The following is a 13,465-nucleotide window of genomic DNA, read 5'->3' as shown; positions in this document are numbered from 1 at the left end:
CTCCTTGTAATAGGACCATAAGCAGAGTCTAAGGGTACTATTAGATGGGCCGTAGGGACCCGATAATAAAAGTAAACAAGCGGCGATGGGCTCTCGTTTACTTGGCCTATTACACGGCCCAATAATCGTTTAACAAGGGCTGCAGGGACATCATTACCAATGTCCTTGCAGCCCTTGCTAAACTGGTATACATTACCTACGCCGGGTTCAGGGCTCCTCCTGCTCCTCTTCTCCCCGGGTCCTGCGCGCTGCAGCTTCAGAGCGGTCTGTCTTAGCTGACAGGCCACTCAGCCAATCACTGGCCGCGGCGGTCGCGGCCTGTGATTGGCTAAGCAGCCATCAGCTATGACATGCAGCTTTGACATGCAGCTTTGAAGCTGCAGCGCGCGGGACCCGGGGAGAAGAGGAGCAGGAGGAGCCCTGGACCATGGATAGGTAATGTATTCTTTTTCAAATCGTTAGCCGCTGGTCGCGCACCGCTATTACACGTAGCGGTGTGCGGTCGGTGGCAAACAATTATAGGTCTGAACCTATATCAACGATCAGCCGATGACAACGATCACACGGAACGATAACTGGCCGGATAGGGCCAATTCGGCCGATTATCATTCAGTGTAATAGTACCCTAAGGGGTTTTCACCAGTGCCCATTGCAAGGTGGGTTGGACTTACTGTGGCAGGTGACCCCCAGGCCGCTACCACTGGCTTGGCTGCTAGTGGCGGCGGGTGAGGTGCAGCTGATTACATGCAGGTGGCAGGCAGGAACACAGCAAGACTCACGGCCAGAAATGCAGATAGCAGACGGGCTGGAACCACAGAAGAGCTGGGACCAAATGCTAGGGTAGCAATGCAGAGGCACCAACATGAGAGCCAGGGCAAGGTTGCACGCTGGCCCTTTAAATTAAAGCAGAGCCAGTGCCTCCCCCCCCCCCCAGGGGACGGGGATGTGTGCCAGCTTTAGGGAAAGCAGGAGGAGGCGGCGCCACCAGAGAGAGGAGGAAGAGAGGCGGGGAGCAGCGCAGGCGCGGCTGTAACAGTTTCCCCACTTGGCCTCCCCTTCTTTTTTGCCTGTAGGAGTTCCTGGTCCAAAATGTTGACTTCTGGCTCCCAGGGGCTCTCTTCAAAACCAAAACCCTTCCAGTTCACCAAGAAGAACCCTCTAACTGTCTTTATGGCCAGGATGTCTTTTACAGTGTAGATGTTAGACAAGAATGCTTGCGGAAAAGGAGAGATTGGCTGCCTGGAAAAATGGTTAAGTACTACTGGCTTTAGAAAAGAGACGTGGAAGGAGTTCAGGATCCGCTCAGTGGGAAGCAGACAGAGCTTATAGGTAACTGAATTGATGCGTTTCAGCACCGTGAATGGGCCAAGAAACCGTGGCCCCAACTTGTAGCTCAGGATTTTTAACCGTACAGACCTGGTGGACCGGGACTTTACCTGACCAGTGGCATGCATCAGGGATTGGCTTGTCTGTTCCCATATCAAAGCAAAATCTTTGACAAATTTTTCCATGGCATGTACCTCAGATGCAACAGAGGACAAGGGTGTTGACTGTAGACAATGAAGAATGGTAACTTGCCAGTGGAAGTCAAGTCCAGATGGTTATAGGAGAACTCTGCCCAGGGAAGCAGACTAGACCAGTTGTCCAGGCGAACAAAAACAAAATGACAGAGATAAGAGTTTCCCAGAAACTGGTTGACTCTTGACTCTATCACCTCGTTGGTCTTGGGGTGATAGGATGAAGAAAAGTCCAACTTCACCTGGACCTGGGAACAAAAAGCACAACAAACCCTGGAATAAAACAGAGGTTCCCTGTGCAAAACAATGTGGTGGGGTAGGCCGTTTAAGCAGAATATATCCTGGAAGAAAAGGCTAGCCAGTCGAGGAGCAGAAGGCAAACCGAGAAGAGGCAAGAAATGGGACGTTTTGAAAAAACGGTCCAAAACCACCCAGATGACTCTTACCCGCGGAAGGAGGAAGGCCGGTAAAGAAGTCCATGGCAATATGTGCCCAAGGATGATCTGGAATGTGCAGAGGGTGAAGAATACCAACTGCCTTTAGGCGGAAGACTTGTTTTGGGCACAAACGGAACAAGAGGCCACAAAGTCCTTGACATCCCTAGAAAGACTTAGCCACCCGTAGTGTCGTGGGATTAAATGTCTGGTCTTTTGGACTTCAGGATGTCCAGCGATCAAGGAGGAATGACCCCATTTTAAAATTCTTCTTCTGAGTGCTGGAGGCACATAGGCCTTGCCAGGAAGGAGGTTTGAAAAACTGAGGTGGCTACTGGCATCAGAAGTTCAGGTGTTAAGATGTGGCAGGGAGTGCCATCCTTACCAAGTACATCAGTTGGCTCTCACAGTCTTTTCTGCTGGTCTAATTGCCAGTAAATCTCAATCTCCTATGGTATGGAAAAGGTTTTAAAAAAGAAGCTGCACATTTTATTCTTCCCTGACAAGTCCTTCTTGGTAAGGATGGCCCCGACTCCCACTGAAGAGGCATCCAATTCAAGGGAGAATGCCCTGGTAGAGTTTGGACGAGACGGCAAACTGCCTATAGCAAACTGCCTATAATAGTTGGCAAACCACAGTAAACCCTGGCTTGAAGTCGAACGGGCGTGGCCACTCAAAAACTGCTGATAGCTTAGCCATTCTGCAGACCACGGTCAGAAATGATGTTCCTCAGAAATGGAGGGTTGGACTGCTGGAACACACACTTGGCATTAAAGCGATTGGCTCTTAAGCGCTGCTACACCGGGTGTATATGGCTGAAATTGGTCTGCAGATCAGGTGACTAGATTAGCATGTCATCCAAGTACACAATGACACAGGTGAACATCAGGTCCTGGAAGATATTGTTGACTCCTGGAAGACTGCCAAGCATTGCGTAACTCAAAGGGCATGACCAGACATTCGAAATGCACATCTCTGGTGTTGAAGTCTTCCATTTTTCGCCCTCACGAATCCTGATCAAGATGTAGGAGCCCCTGAGATCAAGCTTTGAGAAGATTCTAGCTCCACAAAGTACCATGGTTATCGGTTCTGTACTGTCACCTTGTTAAGACCCCGGTAGTTAATATATCGGCGGATGGACATGTCCTTATTCTAGACAAAGAACTCAGCGAAGGCAGGAGAGGAAGACTTGTGGACAAAACCTTTCCGCAAGTTCTCTTTGATGAAAGTGGACATGCCATCAGTCTCCGGGACCAGGTACAGGATGCATTCACACCTAGGGAGGCCTCTCCTACCGGATCTAGGTGCTAGAGTTTCTCAGGGCGCTGTGGACACTGAGGGCAATTCAGACAGAATTGATCAAGGCTGGCACAGTAGAGGCAGATTCTGCTCCCAACTATGAGTCCTCTCTTAAGGCGTCAGGCGAACTCTTACCACCTACATGGTCTATTCATGGTAAAAACAGAAAAGCGATGTGCCGCAGGTACATTCGCTTTAAGCCACCTCCATTTTACCAAATATACACATTGCTAAATTTATCCCATGGAATGATAAATTCCCTCTATTCTTCTCACAGTCTTACAAGTTCAGAAGGAAAAGAAGGATGAGGAGATAAAATGAATGCCTAAGGGAACATATAAAGAAAGAATGCCCTATACAATACAAGATGATACTTGTGGGTTTAAACCATGCCTGTCCATGCTCGCCTGACGACCGGCCCCAATAATAGAAGGGCCAATCAACCAATAAGAGAGCATGAGGGCCAGATCAATCAAATGTAGTGATTGTGTGCTTCTGCCCGTCACTAGACTTCATATTGTTCTGGTTCTGACTTCTGCCCCTGGTTTTCGGTTTGGATTCTGCGTGACCTCCTGGGTTGACCGGGCCTGTAATCTGGCATTTTCTTCTGTTGAAGTTCTTCTCTTGTTTTTGACCTTTAGTGTGTTTTGTGACTTAATTGACTTGTTTTGACTTGGACTATTGGACCTGACTGCCCCATGAGGTCTGCAACCGTGGACTGTCAGAAGTTGGGGGTTGCCATTTAGGACAACCTTCCAAGCAGGAGGGACAGACAGAGATGTGACAGTTGGGTTATTTTATTATATATCTTTATGAGGGCTTCATATCTATGTGTAGCCCTACAGAGATCTTGTAAAATTGTGGCTGCCCCTTTAAACTTTTTATGCTGTATGGATGACACATCTGTTATTTACTCCTGTACATAATAACATGTCATTCATAGTGACAGCATTCTGAATAAATTGGTCCCATGACTAGGTATATAGTGATACGTTGAGTTCTTACACGAATACAATAATTGCCCCTTATCAGTCATCAAGAATAAACTCATTTCTATTCAACATCCACCAGTCAATAGTTATTTATCACTCTGGATGTAAAAATCTATTGGGAATTGAGAGTTAATGAGAGATATTTACAGTAAACAAGAATTTACAATCTCCTTTTTTGTACTATGAATGGTTTATTACTATGGCTACATGAGATTGTATTGATCACTACCCCTTACCCACATCATTTATCTGATCACTCCACCTTATCTAAATGAATGTCTTTCAGAAAGTAGTCACAAATCCTCAGGTGTAGTTAGCTTTTTTACATTAAAAACAATGTAGATGTTTTTACACTCCATGGGTGCCGAGTGCCCGGCCTACAGAGTGTAAAGAGCGATGCAGTAAGTAGCGATGCATCTTGCACCTCTACTTACTATAAAGGAGCACTCTAAACGATTGTTCCTGAAGATGGGTGAAGGCAGCTGGGGCTGGCTGTCGGCAGCAGGATCAGTTGTAGGGAGGGAGGCCACCGCAGGAGCAAGGGCGCCGGCGGACCAGAGAAGGGTCTACAGACAGGGGAAGGCTGGAGGAGCTGTTTCCCAGGGCGAGGTGAAGATGACACAGCAAGTTTAAACAGCAGCCCGCTCCTGCCTCCTTCTGCAGGGATTCCCGTCATTATGATGGGAGTCACCACTCCTGTAAACTTGGTGTTCCCAAGCGCCTCAATAACTGTAACTAACTATGGTTCAGCTGATAGTTATCTCCCCTGATTTTGCTTGGAAACCAAACAATGTTCAAGTACTGAACAGAACTTCAGAAGGTAATTTTGTTGGAATGCCGAGGTGTTCGGGAACCAAGGTATTATTGTACCTCTTTTCTATTGAATACTATCCACACAAACATTTTTGGCTGGTGTATGATCCTGAGGTACCAGAAAAGCAGACTTATATAATGCTGCAGCCACTTATTGGCTGAGCAGAGACTTCTGCATTTTCAGCTCAGCCAATCGGCAGCTGCAGTGGTGTCCCACCTCAGCCACTGATTGGCTGCGTTTCTGGGGTCACCTTAAAAGTACTTTCTATAAATACTTTATGGGTTAGTATATGCTTTTGAATTGCCAGAGTAATTTTTCCCAGTCAAGTGGAAGTAGACTAAGGTATAAAAGGATCTTTACATTCTCAAAATAAGTCTGCGACCCCTGACTGCCTACTGAGTTGACAGCACCACTGGGTAGATATCAATGAAAGAATTCAGAAAATACCTGTCGGCTGTTCTTCAGTGGCTTTATTGGCCTCCGGGTCATTGAACACTTTCTGGGATTTCCCAATTATTACCACTAGAGATGAGCGAATCACTCTTCTAAACGAAGTGAAGTGCTTCATTTGATCAGCGATTTGCTCATCAAGCTTTCAGACATCAGGGAGCACAGAGAGGTACGTAAAAGTTTATTATTTTTTTGTTTTCAGTCATCAGCCGTCGGCCCCACATAACTATTAGTAGCGATGCATGGTCAGCAGCCAGTAATTTTAGGTCAGGAACTAAAGACACAATGAGCCGATAATCATTGTCTTTATTACACGGAGCGATGAACGGCCTGATTTGGCAGATTATCGTTCCGTGTAATAGCGCCCTTAATCCCAGACAAGCCAGATGGTGCCTTTTCTTTTCCAAGTTAAATTTCTTCTTGCACTTTCATCCGGCTGACAAGAACATTAAATCCAGTGCCCTTTTTCGTGCTTCAGATATCCTTGAACAGGAATCCGCGCCCTACCACATTGTGCCACCTGAGCGCTTTATTACCATAGCCTCCGTTGACCTCCAACATGTTCCTCCTGAGAAGACCAGGAAGAGTTTACTGGGGTCATTCTTTCTGGTGGCTGAGCACACGCCAGATTGGTCAGCTAATCTCCGTCACTGTTGGTGGCCAAGTTTTGTCAAGAACCTAAGTTAATTTCTGTACCTCCATAATAAGTCATCCCAACTTAAACCCGTTGGTCAGCTTCAACCATTGCCTTTACCAAATAATCCATGGGTTCATATTGTAATTGACTTAATCACGATCTGCCTTCTTCCGCTGGTACCGCCATTTGGGTGGTCCAGTACCTTGGCTGCTTTCTACTCCACGCTTCGCCAGTCTCTTCTTCCAGCTCATCTTTTACCTGCATGTCTCCAATTGAGGATCTCAGTTCATCTCAAAGTTTTGGCGAACACTATACTCTCAACTGCAGGTGAAAATGAGCTTTTCTCCAGCATACTACCTCCAAACCAATGGTCAAGTCAAGAAAGTCAATCAGGTCCTGGGTAATTACCTGTGCCATTTTGCACGCCAAGACAACTGGTCTAGCTTGCTGTCCTGGGCTATTTGGGTCCACTGGTGCTTCTCCTTTTTATATTATCTTCTCCCAAGTAGAGAAGGATAGAAGGCCTTCTTTAACCTTCGCACCTGGAGATGTGGCTGTGTGCAAAGTATACTCGTTTGAAGATTCCCAGCTCTTAAGTTGCTGAAATGAATCAACCCTGTTGCCTACTAACTTTGTCTTCCTTCCTCTATGCGTATCCTGAACTCCTTCTGTGTTTCCCTTCTGAAGCCATATTGTAAAAGAGACTCTTGCTAGGAAGACAGTTAGTGGAAGATAACACTTTCTAGTTGACTGGAAGGGATTCGGGCCAGAGAGGCACAGAGGTTCTGGGAACCTGAGGCCAACATCCTGGATCAGGATCTACTCAAGAGATTCCTACAGGCAAGTAAGAGGGGAAGGCCAAATAGGGGGGTGCTGTTGGGGCTACAGCCACGACCCGCACCTCGGGCTGTGGCCGCTCTCGTACTTCCCCCATGAGTGGCACCGTATTCCGGATGCCTGGTATGGATGCATTTGTTGGCCCAGCCCTTTAGTCATCCTATTGGTTGCTGGTCACTGATCCCAGCTTTATAGCAAGCCTCTTCCTTTTCTTTCCTGATGGATCTTTAGTGCCTTGCCTATAGAAAAATGTCCCGTTAGCTTGTTCCTGCCTGTTCCTGCCACACTGTGTATCTCTTTATGTGTGACTCCTTGCTTAGTTCCTGACTAGTGATGAGCGAGTACTAAAATGCTCGGGTTCTCGGTACTCGAGACGAATATTTCCTGATGCTCGGGTGCTCGTTTCGAGTAACGAACCCCATTGAAGTCAATGGGAAACTCGAGCATTTTTGCAACATGTCAACCTCAGAAAATGATGGAAACACCACGGAAATGGACAGGTAACAGCAGGGGCAGCAGACTCTATACAACAACCTCCATAGATTATTGTATAGAGTCTGTGTGTAAGTGCTATGGTGTATGCCACCTCTTACACAGGACAATGAGCAGTGAGGTTGTATATGGCTGCACTAACAAAAGAAAGCAACCCTGCAGACTGGCTGCAGATGACAACAGATACTGGCCAGACTAGTTTTTGGATGTTGTCGTATACAGTCTGTGTGTAAGTGGTGCTTTATGGTGTATGCCACCTGTTACACGGGACAATGAGGTTCTATGCAGCTATACTACAAATCACAGCAATACAATGTACAACAGCAGCAGCACCAGCAACAAAAAAATTAGTAGTACTGAGGACTTCTTTGGGGTCTGTATGCACCACGTGCTGTCCCCTTTCTGCCAGCAGTCAATTACCACAGTGTGCAGTTAAGATCATGGTAGCTGCACTGCAAGTCCCAGCCAGCAGCCTGGAGTACTCCAAACAAAATAAACATTTTAAGCCCTTACAAGGGCTGTTGGGTTCTTTGTCTAGTTTTCCTGCCTACAGGAACGCTAATTCTCTCCCTAACGCTCTCCCTGACCATCAGCAGCTCTGTCCCTATTCGCTTCCAGCATGCATGTTAGGCGAGCACCGCCGGCTCAGATTCTTATATGCCCGGGTCATCTGATCTGACCAATTGCTGCTATAGACATGTATGGGTCCAACGTCATCGCAGGATGTACCAAAGAGTCTCCTGCATGTTTATTGGCTGAGAAATTGCACCCAAACTTGCAGGAAAAGAATAATGCCATTTTCTCGAGTATTGCGAGATGCTCGTCCGAGCATCACGCACCTTCAAGTACCTTAATACTCGAACGAGTTCCAAGCTCAGACGAGCATGCTCGCTCATCACTATTCCTGACATTTTCCTGCCACCAGCCCTGATGTTTCTGCCTGTCTCTGACTACGAGTTTGTTCCATGATGCTGTATTGCACTATAACTCGGCCGCCTCTGCAAGCAAGTGTAAGTATAAATTGTGTTAATCTATACTGATAAATCTGATACCTAATAAAGCTGCACTTTGTCTACTATGGTTGTGGGACAAATAACTCCACTTTGACACTTCATTACAGTAGAAGACATGAGTTTGTGTATAATCCACTGCACTGACAAATTACCAAAAAGCACCATGCTCACTAGGGGACTGCCAGCTACAGCACACTGTCAGCACCTTAGGTAGGGCCCAGGAGCTGACAGATTCCCTTTAATACAAGATGCCTTTCTAAATGTGTAAAGCTAACCTGCTGAAGCACAATACTAAAACCACCTTTAAGTTATATTCACACAGATAATTTTGGGCTAAAAAAATTGACCAAAAGCAAAAGCTTAATTTTTTCCAGCCATTTTTTTTTTACATTTTTGACCCCTTTTTGAGCAGCCTAAAATGAGACTCTAAAAACGTCAATTTTTATTTAACTCCTTCAAGTCAGGAATACGTGAAAATGTTCCAACTGCTGATGCTTCAGAGTGAGCAGCACTGCACACATTAATGTGCCAGGAGCCGACGGTAGTGACAGACAGCTGTGATCACACTGCTGCCTGCCAATAACAGCATAAATTGTGGTGTTTAAGGGTTTCTGTGACAGGAGCCACACCTGATGAGCCTCACTGACTGGAACCCCCGCAGTGTGACTGGGGGGTCACAATCAGTTTTCCTAACAGAGGAAGGTATAGTACCTACCGTCCATCCTATTGGATGTGTGACCTGCAAAATCTACTGTGATAGGACATGTGCAATACAGCTGCGTCATATCTCCTGTGCTGTTCATGTCCGAAATAGCCTCAGACTCGGCAGAATTATATCAGTCATGGGCAGTACAGCAAAGATAGGAAGCAGCTGTACTGCGCATGTCCACCAGACGTGGCCACGCACTGCCAGGCCTGCCCGCTTGATGACAATTACTTGACTAAGAGCTGGGAATCACAACCATAGAGGCGTGATTACACCCAGCCCCTGGACCACGACTAGTTGGACCCAAAGAAACACCCAGATGACTACATGTAAGAAATTAGCATACAGTGCGGGAATCGATATAAGATAAGTATGTTTTCTCTGTATACCTGGCAACCAGATATCCTATACAAATATACAGATTTGCAAAGTGTGTTATGTGATGTATTACATATGATTAAAGGGGTATTCAACTCAAACATTACTTTTGATATGTTGCTGCCCATGGTGAGACTAACTATTCCTTCCAAACTTGTTATGATCTATTCAGTCTCCTTCCCCCTAGTTCTCAGCTGCTGCTTTCTGCTGAAGATACAAAAATCAGATTTTCTCTCCGTCTCCCCTGCTCCCCCTTCCCTTCATAGATGGCTGACGTAAACAAACTAAAAAGTGCACAAATTTCAGAAAAAAATTAAAACTTATAGTTATCAGGTTTTTATGCCTCCTTGAAAAATAATGTGTAGTAGATACTTGCAATAAACTTTCAGCAGATGTGTTCGGTAAATCTACAATAACAGAATGTAAAACTGTCTGGTATATACATATATTTATCCTCAGATAATAAGAAAGGTATATAAGGGACGGACTAGATGGACCAGGGGGGCTTTTTCTGCCGACATTCTTCTATGTCTTTATTATGTTATTACACAACTTGCCATTAATACAGAGAATATCTGTCTGGTTACTGTTGTATTCATGATTAATGAAGAGGGAACGTGAAATCCTCGTTACCAATATATGGCTCCTCTCTCTTCTTATCTCTATTCCTCTCTAATTCATCAAAACCAGTCATTTAATGCAATAAAACCCAACAAACACCGCACTTTATTAGTGGGTATTATTTATAGCTACGGCTACTGTTTTGGATGTATTCCTAATGCCTCCATCTGTAATACCTGATGGCAAGAATATCCAAATGCCGCATTATTTGTGCTGTCAAAGCAATGGAAGCCATGACAGCACCCAGTCAGTAGGCTATGCTGAGTATTGTGGGTAAGTTCTAAACCACCCCCACCCCTACCAACGCCTCTCAAGAAAAAAGAAAGCCAGGGCTCTAGGGTCTAAAGAAGTACTTTTGGTTATGGGTGAAGGTGAAGCTCATTGAGGAGGCAGGGTTGTCTGGTTAACATAATTTTTGTGGGTATATCCATAAGAATTTGGCTCTCACACTGTCAAAATGACGTCCGTTGTTGTTGCATGGCTATCATTTAACAGCCATTGTTTAAAATGACAGTCGTTATTTGTCATTAAATGATAACCATCCAACTAAAACGGTCATTATTGGATTGTGTGTGAACACAGACTGTGGCTATGTTCCCACTATGGGTACATAGTGTGGCTGTGATTAAAACAAGATGCCCACCTTTTCCCACTAAGTGGGAACATAACGTTGGAGTAATGGATACCAGTTCTGTACGGGCGCCCTGCAGATCACATCACTGATTACAAAACAGTTACATCCAGCAGCATTCTCTTCATCATATACTCCACACCCCAATGGCAATTTCTCTTACAGCCAAAATATTATTAACCCCCTGCCACCATTCTCAGCTTGTATGTCAGCACACATATTCAGGCCCCAGATCCTTTTCAAATCAATAGGAGACATATTTATTGACATTTTTAAAATATACTGTATTTTCATCAGCTGAATTGTTTATTTTTATTAGAAAAATAGGTTTCTACACTGTCCACTGTGTCACGGCTGCAGCGGCATCCTGTGCTCCAGGCCGTACCTTAACTTGTTTGCTGTCAAAAAGCTTTCTCTCTTAAAGGGGTTAAAGGGGTAGTGCGGCGCTAAAAAATTATTCACAGAATAACACACATTACAAAGTTATACAACTTTGTAATGTATGTTATGTCTGTGAATAGCCCCCTTTCCCGTGTCCCACCACCCCCACCCGTGTACCCGGAAGTGTTGGTGCATTATACATTACCTGATCCGTGTCGAGGGCCGTCCGCCATTTTGTGCCAAACGTCATCTTCGGACGGACGGCCAGGTCGCTGCTGCCAGTTCCCCCTCCGCCGTGTCACAACTGTGCTCAGCCGCGATTGGCTGAGCACAGTTATGCTCAGCCAATCGCGGCTGAGCATCGGATGACGCTGCAGAGGGCGTCCGGCATTCGGAACAGACGGAGCTGTTCGCCGGCCGGCCGAAGAAGACGTCACTGAATGAAGATCGGAGACGGTTGTCGGCACGTGACAGGTGAGTATAGCGCACCACACTTCCGGGTACATGGGTGGGGGTGGTGGGACACGGGGAAGGGGGCGATTCACAGACATAACATACATTACAAAGCTGTATAACTTTGTAATGTGTGTTATTCTGTGAATAGTTCTTTACCGCTGCACTACCCCTTTAAGTAGTGATGAAGTATTCTGAAGTTTAGCCACTAGGTGTGAGTGTTTTCTATATGTCTATGTATTGCACAGCTGAAGTCAGTGTTGGGTTAGTGTTTTATGTATGCCATGTGTTTGTAGCTAACCCATAGGAGGTGCACTTTTCTTTTTAGCCTATTATCCTTTTGTTTTCTCCTGCACACACTCGCCCCCACCAGTCACAGAGAGGCACACTGTAGGTCACTGTGGGAGGAGTTACATGGTGGAGGAAGGGCAGTTCAGTCCCTACCAGGTGCTCAGAAAAGAAAGACACAGAAACTACTGTTCCTGCTGTAGTTAAAGGGGTACTCCAGTGGGGGGCACTTTTTGGCTGGGACCGGGGAGGAGTGACGTCTCAGGTCCACTCAGCCACTCAGTGAAGGAGGCGGGATCTGTTTCAAGTCCGCTCCGATCCCACCTCCTTCACTGAGTGGCTGAGCGGACCTGAGATGTCACGTCTCGGGCCCACGTCAGTCACCTGGAAGCGGACGGGAACCGGAGAGGTGAGTGGACGTCTTTTCCCTTGGCCACCTCCTCCCCGGTCCCAGCCAAAAAGTGCCCCCCCCCCCCCCCCGCTGGAGTACCCCTTTAAGCCAGGGCCTGGCTGATGCCAGGACCCCTGTCAGGGACAACAAAGTCAGTCTAGTCTAGACACAAGTGTGTATAGATGCAGGCAGAGAGAAACAGTTCTTTTATTATTTCTACCATGTTTAGTATGCAGTGCTAAACACTTTAAAGGGAGAGGTAACCATGGAACAACCTGACAATGCCAAGAACATGTCTATACAGAACAGGGAAGTATCCTGAAACAAGAGAAACCAGCCTTGATAGGACAAAGCAGCCAGTACTGGAGGCCTACGTATCTGATCGTGCAGTGCAGGTAACTGGGACATCCCGGACACTTAACTACACCCAGATAACCACAGCTGGGGCTTGTATTACCCTGACAGGACGGGTAGCTCACAACTGTAGGGCAGAAGGTAGTCAGACCAACTTCTATACACAAATTCAAGTCAACACATCACTACAAATTATTTCTCCAGGTTCCGGCAGAGTACACAGCTACACTGGGTTGGGGCTCCTTTGGCCAACTCCTCTCCTCTACTCTTCAAGCACCGCGACAACTACCTCTCTTTCTTTTGCTACTCTCAAGCACCCCCGCAAGCACAAAACGTGTTACCAAGGAACACCCTGACCCATGCCAAGAACACGTCTATACAGAACAGGGAAGTATCCTGAAACAAGAGAAACTAGCCTCGATAGGACAAAGCAGCCAGTACTGGAGGCCTACGTATCCGATCGTACAGTGCAGGTAACTGGGACATCCCGGACACTTAGCTACACCCAGATAACCACGGCTGGGGCTTGTATTACCCTGAAAGGATGGGTAGCTCACAACTGTAGGGCAGAAGGTAGTCAGACCAACGTCTATACACAAATTCAAGTCAACACGTCACTACTAATTATTTCTCCAGGTTCCGGCAGAGTACACAGCTACACTGGGTTGGGGCTCCTTTGGCCAACTCCTCTCCTCTACTCTTCAAGCACCGCTACAACTACCTCTCTTTCTTCTGTTACTTTCAAGCACCCCCGTGAGCACAAAACGTGTAACCAAG

The sequence above is a fragment of the Dendropsophus ebraccatus genome, chromosome 11, assembly GCF_027789765.1.
Source record: "Dendropsophus ebraccatus isolate aDenEbr1 chromosome 11, aDenEbr1.pat, whole genome shotgun sequence".
NCBI classification, from domain to species: domain Eukaryota; kingdom Metazoa; phylum Chordata; class Amphibia; order Anura; family Hylidae; genus Dendropsophus; species Dendropsophus ebraccatus.
Note: the sequence above shows the minus strand (reverse complement) of the source record.